Here is an 8,113-nt window from a genome sequence, read left to right as displayed (position 1 = left end):
TTTTTTTTTTTTTTTTTTTTTTTTGGCCCTGCTAGCTTGATATCAAGTTAGCAGCGCCACGATTTTTGTTTAAAACGGCACGTGGTACAAATTTTTTTGTGGTACAAAATAGTACAAAATGAGTACTAAAAAATGCTTTAGGTCCTATTCGATTCTGCTCATTTGGTTCTGCTAGCTTGAGAGAGATATTATAGATCTACTTAGATTGAGATGGTTCAGCGGCTACGGAATAAAGCCGTGACGTTAAGCGAATGTTACCTCATCCTCGTGAAACCACTAACGTGCTCGAGGTCCTAAAAATGGCACGGAAACTTACACGGTTCCCGGCATCTTTCTTACGTCTTTACAGCTTAACGATGGTAACGCGCACTTGTATAGAGCGGATTTGCGCCAGCCACGTTTTCAAGGGATCGTTACGCGTTGTAAAAGTACGAGGATCTGTTCGTGGAGAACTATAAAGGTGCTTGGGATGCATATGCACGAAGTGGTCGTGATATTTTTACGTTTTCTCGGGTAATTTCCGGTAGATAAGTCGGTTTAGCGTGCTTTTTCGCCCACGAAGGCGGAGTGGACTCATCCTACAACTCCTTTCGTCGATTCCGGTTCAATTTGAGTTTTCGTCGGCGCGATGTGTGTCTCAGAGCCCGAAGGTCGGCACGTGCAATGGCAATTCCTCGGGAACTTTACAATCCCCGACTCCACTCGACACGGAAACTCCTTCTCGGGCGCGAGATGAGGCAAGGCCATATCCTCCTTTTCGTCCGTGTTATTGCACGCGCGCGCGCGCGCGTTCCACAGCACAGCGAGGTCGCTATATGCAAAGGTCGACGCTAATCGATGCCCATATTATCCCATATAAGATTTTACGATCGACCTTGTGCGCCTCATTATTAGACGCCGGGTTTTCGATATCGGCTTGGTACCAGCAGCCAGTATCGGCTCAGTATTGGATTATAGTCAGACACTAAATCGGACTTGACACGGATAACAGATTCGTAGGAGAACATTCACAATTAGCCAAGATGAATTTCTCACATGGTGTTTGACGTTGACCATATAATATCGATCCGAAATCTTGAAATCACGCGCGTTTCATTTGGGAAACATGACGTATTACGTGGGAAATTTCGTGTAAAATTTTTCCAACAAAGTATGTGCGAAACTTCGTGCTTTACACGATAAAAACTCTTTATCTGGATATTCTGTCGTATCTGTACGATATATCGCATATACTACGTGTCGTAATTGTACATATGAATACGTTTCATGACAAGAGCATACATGACAAGTGCAGAAATGTGCTGGGCAAAATGCCGAGAATAATGGCGTTTGTTTCACGTTCGTACGTTGATTTTTCACTGAGATACGGACGTTCGAAACGTTGGAAGTTTTTATAAGCGCCGCGCGGTCTTTTGCCGTCGACAAACGGCGTACACGTAGTACATTTTAGTGCGTTCGTGCCGCCGACTTCATACCTCTCGTTTCGGGATCTGCGGTTTGCTCAGAAAAAAGAAGCAGCGCGCTACATAAATGTGACCAGGTCTCGGTTCCTGTCGAATGATTTACCATTTGTCGATACCTTCTCATAAAAAGTCATAACGACTTGAGATAAATTACATTCGAAAGTTGAAATTGTCTTATTTCTGATGGGACAGTGGAATACATTTCTCTAGATCATCCATTAGTTTCGCCGTTTTGAGTTTGAGACGTCAAATCTGTGATTAAAAGAATAATTTCGACTGTGACTGGAGAAAATTGTGGGAAAAACCTAAATAAATCAATGTGCGTAAACTTCACAGCAACTTTAACCCTTTGAACACACACTTCTGTAAACTTCCATAGAGCGCACACCGTGTCAGCGAGTCAAATTAATCCAATATGATGTTTTCAATTACATATCTCGAAAAGTATGCACTTTTGCAAAAAAGTTATAGAGACAATTTTTGAAGTTAAAAAATGATACTTTTATAGAATATTGTCAGTTTTAAGAAAAGACATAACTCAATAAGTGAAAATAATGATTAAAATTGGTCATTGTTTAAAAACTTTTGCATAAAATCTATACAATTTTACTTTTTAATATGAAGAAAAATCTCTTCAGGATTTTGTAATCAAGATCATAAGCTTTAAAATTCTATCTTGAATATTTCGTTTTTTTTTCTTTCAAAAACTTATATAAATAATTAAATAAATAAATAAATATTTATTTATTCTAGGGTACGAAGTTGGATATTTTTCGTTCAACGTTCCATTGCCGTGGTTGCCACACGTACATTGAAGCGAGCTCGGATCGGAACAGGTATGATATTTTGAGTGTGAAAATGGGCTTTCCAAACTATAATGTATTATATTTCAAGTTATTTTTCTCGCAAAAAAATCTGGTCAAAATGATCCGATGTGCGCTCGAAGGTTTAAGTATATTAAATTACGAAATTCAGCAACGTTGAGCCTCTTACGACTAGTCAGATTGCAATTATACTATTTTTCTCTTCCCTCTCTCTTTCCCTCTCTTTCTTTTTTTCTCTCCCCCCCTCTCTCTCTCCATCTCCTCCATCTTTATTTCTCTCTCCTTTTCTTCTATTACATAGAATAACAGAATAGAAATATAAAAGAAATACAAAAGAAGATTATCCAAATTTGCTTAAAATAATATTTCATATTAAATGCAATATGGAAATTTGAGTATAATTTTTTAGCAAAGTTGTTGCTGCATTAATACAACATAATATTAATGTTATTGTATGATATAAATTTAATAATTGTCGTTAAATAGACAATATAATTACTTCATAAATGTAATTAAAAGAATTGTAAAGTCTCCATCATTGATTGTGTCAAATCGTGATAATTATGAATGTCTATTTGAACATGACATGCGACAATCGATTGCTGGCAAATTTACAATGTGTTTATTATATTTACGGAAACAGATATATTGCGCAGGCAGGACTGAATTTATTTTTTTTATATTATGCTATAATTATAATTTTCCGTAATATTGATACAACAATAAATTTATTAAGTTTCTCTCAGATTTTTAAGTAATATTTTTCTGAAATATTACTACGTAAACGTCAATTTATGACAACATGAATCATGTGTAATAAAATATAAGATTTTACATTTATGACGCTCTTTAGCAATATTTATGTAAGGACATTAAATGCAGCATATATGATTAAATATATATGGACTGTTTGCTTATGTAGTCACAGAGTAAAGTAAATATTATTATGTAAAACTTAAGTGAATAGATGTCAATTTTGATATATTGAATTCTATAAGATTCAATACTCAGAGATACATAGATTTATATAAATTTAAAATCAACTTTCTTACATATTGTCTTCATAGTGAATACAAAATATATCTATACTACTGCGATCAAAAAGTATCGGGAATGGTTCATTTAAACTGCGCGCGTGCAAGATGGTGCTGATAGCGTGCTTTTTCCTAGGTTGGTACAACTTTCATCGACATTTTAGCTGCAATCCATGTAGCATTATTTGTTTTCGTTTGCAAATAAACGCTTGTTTTGTGTAAAGAATTTTTGCTCCGGCGATTTTCCAAATTGTCGAGTGAAATTCAGCAAAAAATGTGTATTACATTTTGTTTTCACAATGGAATTACTGCTACAAAAACGTTGGAAATATTATAAAAAACCTTTGGTGACGATACTCTATTAAAAACATGAGTTTTCGAGTGGTATAAGATGTTCAAGGAAGGCAGAGAACGCGTCGAAGATGAACCATGCTCTGGTAGACTATCCACTTCAACTGATGACCAACACGTTGCTCAAGTCAGAGATTGTACTCAATGATTGTTGTTTAACAATTAGGGACATTATTAAACATGTTCCATATATCATTTGGATTTTATCAAGTAATTTTAAAAGATTATTTGGGCTTATGGCGCGTCGAAAATGTTCGTGAATTTTTGGCCAAAAATTCAACAAATACGGTTCCGCAAGCTCCGTTACTTAATATGGCACCGTGTGACTTCTTCCTGTTTCCTTGACTAAAATTTCAGGCTTTGTGGTCACCGTTTTGAGACGATTGATGCCATAAAAGTAAATTTGCTGCGAATTCTAAAAGGTTTTCACGAAAACGACTTTAAAACATGTTTTGAGGATTAAAAAAAACGTTGCATAAGTGCATTGTAATGGAAGGGGATTACTTTGAAGTGGACGAAATAAATTTTGATAAATAAATTCAAATCTTGCATTTTATTGAACCATTTCCGATACTTTTTGATCACAGTAGTATTAACATGACAAGTGGCGTAGCACGTTAAGTAGGAAATTCGTCATTCAGAAAATTCGAGTTTGAAATCCATCATTAGTAAGTCCATCATAAGCAAAATTATCAAATGCAAAATAATTTTGATCAATGTGATAAATGTGCCAATTAAATGGTATGTAATTAAGATTTTAGATAAAATCATTGATAACATTTTAAAAACGGAATAAAAAAATAATAAATATAAACTGTGATTAAAAGGGACAATGTAAATACTAGTCAGTTAAACATTTTTATTTTGTTTCCTAGCAATAAATACTCTTTTTACCTTGTATTTTTCTGTGAATAATTTTGAATAATAATTATAATTTTGAATAATTGAATAAAGTGAATAATTTTCTTAAAATAAATTGATGTAATTATTTATTTTAAGAAAAAAAAATTGTTTATAATTTAGAAATTAATACTTTAGAACAGACACACATATATTCGTATGTACGAAATTTTAGAAATATTCTATTATAAATAATTTTACATGCCCGCCGTAAAATAGATGCTAAATTTACGTACATAGTATATTTATCTGGGAAATAAAATGGATAACATTGTAGACAATATAATTTCCCGTTTATTATAGTGTGAGATTAAATTATAAGTAAAGTTTTTTTTGAAAATCACAAACTATGTTACGTGAGTGGCATCCAATTATTTTCCGGCAGTAGGTAACGAATGCCAATACTGGATGACGGATTTTCGGCCAGTGATTGACAGCTATAGATTGACTAAGCGTTAGAGTCTGCTGTAACATCCCAGAGATAGACTTTCATAATTATCATTATATAAGACAATCGTTGATGGAAATATTACAAATCTATTAATTACATTTATGAAGCAATAATATACTGTATATTGAATTAATTATTAAATTTACGTCATAATGTGAATTTTATTTTATATATTAACGCAGCAAAAATTTACTAAAAATTACACTCAGATTTTCATATCACATTTTACATGACACATTTGAACAATTTGAACAATTTGAACAACACACACATTTAAATAATTTCTAATAATATTTTTGTATTTCTACTTCGTCACTCTCTATGTAACAAATATGAGTGACATATGCACCATTTATAAAGGATGAAAATCGACTAGTCAAGTTGATGGTTCATCAAGTCGAGGTTGCTCCCAGATTTATGTACACTTGTCTATCTAGAGATAGATTACCTCTGTTTCGCACATATCCGCAAAATGTTGCGCATTAATCCGATTTTTAAATAGCGCTTGTTGAAGATCCAAAATAATTCCGACGAATACCAGATTTTTCACTGTCGCTTTTTACATCAGATCAAACATGTATACACACACACACGTTATTACATTATCTCTGACATTTGTATTTATTATCCGCACAAACGCAGATTGTGCACCTGGCAAAGTGGAAATGTATTCTGACACGTGATACGCGTGACTTAATACTAAGCGGATTTAACGGCAACATGCATTGGTTTCCTATATATTAAACGAGTTTGACGTTGCCAAAGTCCAGGATAAAATAATGTCAATATTATCAGACTTAATTATACGATTTTTTATAATAGTATCAAATGTTTACGAAGTCAAGTAGGGGATACTTTTGACAATTTTGAAGATTCAAATATTATAAATGTTATAAATATTGTGTATGTGTAAATAAAAGGAATTATTTATAATATACATATTCAAGAAATATATAATTATTTTTGAATCATAATTCTGAAGTATTATAAGATCAAATATTACATATTTAATATAGAAGAGTTTTTCAAATAAAGATTCAAAACGTTTTTATTGAATAAATATAAAGAGAGTTTTTGGAAGTATTCCTCGTTTTGAAATTATCAAACAATATATGCTGATATTCTTCAATATGCTGTCTCAAATATATAGTCTCAAATATATATAGTCTGATAAAAAATAATAATTTTCTTATGTCACATATTCCAAAATATCACTTAATAATAAAAATTAAACTTGAAAATAGCTATAATTGAATGTCTTAGAAATGTAAAGGAGACACAGGGAGAGGTAAAAGGAAGGGAGCAAAAAAAGAGGAGAGAGAAAGGGAGAGAGAATGAAAACAATAAAAAAATATTATTGTCAAGTTTTTACAAAAGAATTAATGTATAATTTATACCAGATTGTACTATATATACAGGGTGTCCCGAAGTCCCATGATGACCCTTGGTAAGAACGTAGAACGGATTGAGGTGAGCAAGAAAGTCCTGTGCCGTTTTGCGATATTCGCAATAGTTTTTGAGAAATTAATTATTTTGTCTCAACAAATCAGCGTGCAGAAAGCGGCAGCGGAAAGAAAGATGCCTTCGGCCGACGTGCGACCGTGACACTCGCGAATCGTATCTCGCCGCATCCCTCCGCCCATAGCTACGAGACATAGCGAGTCTATGTCTCGTAGCTATGGGCGGAGGGATGCGGCGAGATACGATTCGCGAGTGTCACGGTCGCACGTCGGCCGAAGGCATCTTTCTTTCCGCTGCCGCTTTCTGTACGCTGATTTGTTGAGACAAAATAATTAATTTCTCAAAAACTATTGCGAATATCGCAAAACGGTACAGGACTTTCTTGCTCACCTCAATCCGTTCTACGTTCTCACCAAGGGTCATCATGGGACTTCGGGACACCCTGTATATATATACAGGGTGTCCCGCGTAAGACGGACAAAAAAAAAAATATAAGTAGAATACATAATAGTGAACAAAAATTATATAGGCCATTTTTCAAACAACCATGTAAAATTTCGAGATATTAATTAAAATAGTTGAGCATATCAGAGCGCGGCGACACGGCAGGCGGGACATACGGCCGCGGCCGGCGAAGAAAATGAATGATTGCTCGCGGGTCTATCTTATAGGCCAGAGAGGTGAGCCGTTTGGCATACTGAAATGAGTAACTCTGTGTATGCGTCCGTATACGTGTGCGTTCTTCCATTTTCTTCGCCAACCGCTGCGAGCCGTATGTCCCGCCTGTCGCATTGCGCATTCTAATTTGTCCAACTATTTTAATTAATATCTCGAAATTTTACGTGGTTGTTTGAAAAATGATTTATACTATTTTTGTTCACTTTTATGTGTTCTACTTATATTTTTCTTTTGGTCCGTCTTACGCGGGACACCCTATATATTATATATATGTATGTATATAACAGTCACATGACAACGCGAACAAACGAATATTATAGTAGAACGTTCTACACAACTAATTTTTCGAATATTGTATTACAAAATATAATGCCTATTAGATAAAAATATATAACATTTATCTATATGTTATATAGAATTGTAAATGTATAAAATAGATGATGTAATAGTTTATAGGACAAAAAATATATAAGAATAGCAGAGAGGGCATAAGAAATTTAAGTAAAAATGTTATTTAGGAAACCGAAAAAAAATAAAATATGACTAAAAATTTAGATTTTTTATAAAATTAATATTTTATAAAAAACCAACATTTTAATATATATTTATTTTTAATTTAGCGACATAATTGTAATATTAGAAATTTTATTTGAATTTTTTGTCATGTAATTTTTTAAATGTGTTATAAAACCTGTCGCGGTACTATTAATATTATATTAAATTAATAATTGTATACTTTTGGTCTCTCGAAAGAGTTGAAGTATTGAGGTTTCGAAGGCTTAAATTTTCGAAGCTTCAAATCTTTGAAATTTCAATTTTCGAAGATTTTAACGTCGAAGCTTCGAATCTCGAAGCCTTTGAAACAAATCTCTTTCTCTCCCTCTCTCTCTCTCACACACACACACACACACACACACACACACACACACACACACACACACACACACACAC

The 8,113-nt window shown here is 33.5% G+C and overlaps 1 protein-coding gene across 5 annotated transcripts in view; it reads left to right on the top strand.

The window, feature by feature from the left end:
- The window catches only part of LOC116842028, a 633,651-nt gene that overhangs the window by 48,240 nt on the left and 577,298 nt on the right, over positions 1-8,113 (top strand). For 4 of the 5 annotated variants that reach the window (XM_032810692.1, XM_032810671.1, XM_032810678.1 and 1 more), the window contains exon 2: positions 2,217-2,299. The exons of the other annotated variant lie outside the window; for it this stretch is intronic. The gene's annotated coding sequence lies outside the window, so the exon portion shown is untranslated. The remainder of the gene's footprint in view (positions 1-2,216; positions 2,300-8,113) is intronic. 5 annotated transcript variants of the gene reach the window in all.

This window comes from Odontomachus brunneus, unplaced genomic scaffold, assembly GCF_010583005.1.
Source record: "Odontomachus brunneus isolate Ranch 3 - 2012 unplaced genomic scaffold, Obru_v1 Obru_scaffold_002, whole genome shotgun sequence".
NCBI lineage: Eukaryota > Metazoa > Arthropoda > Insecta > Hymenoptera > Formicidae > Odontomachus > Odontomachus brunneus.
Note: the sequence above shows the minus strand (reverse complement) of the source record. Positions and strands in the feature narration are given on the sequence as shown.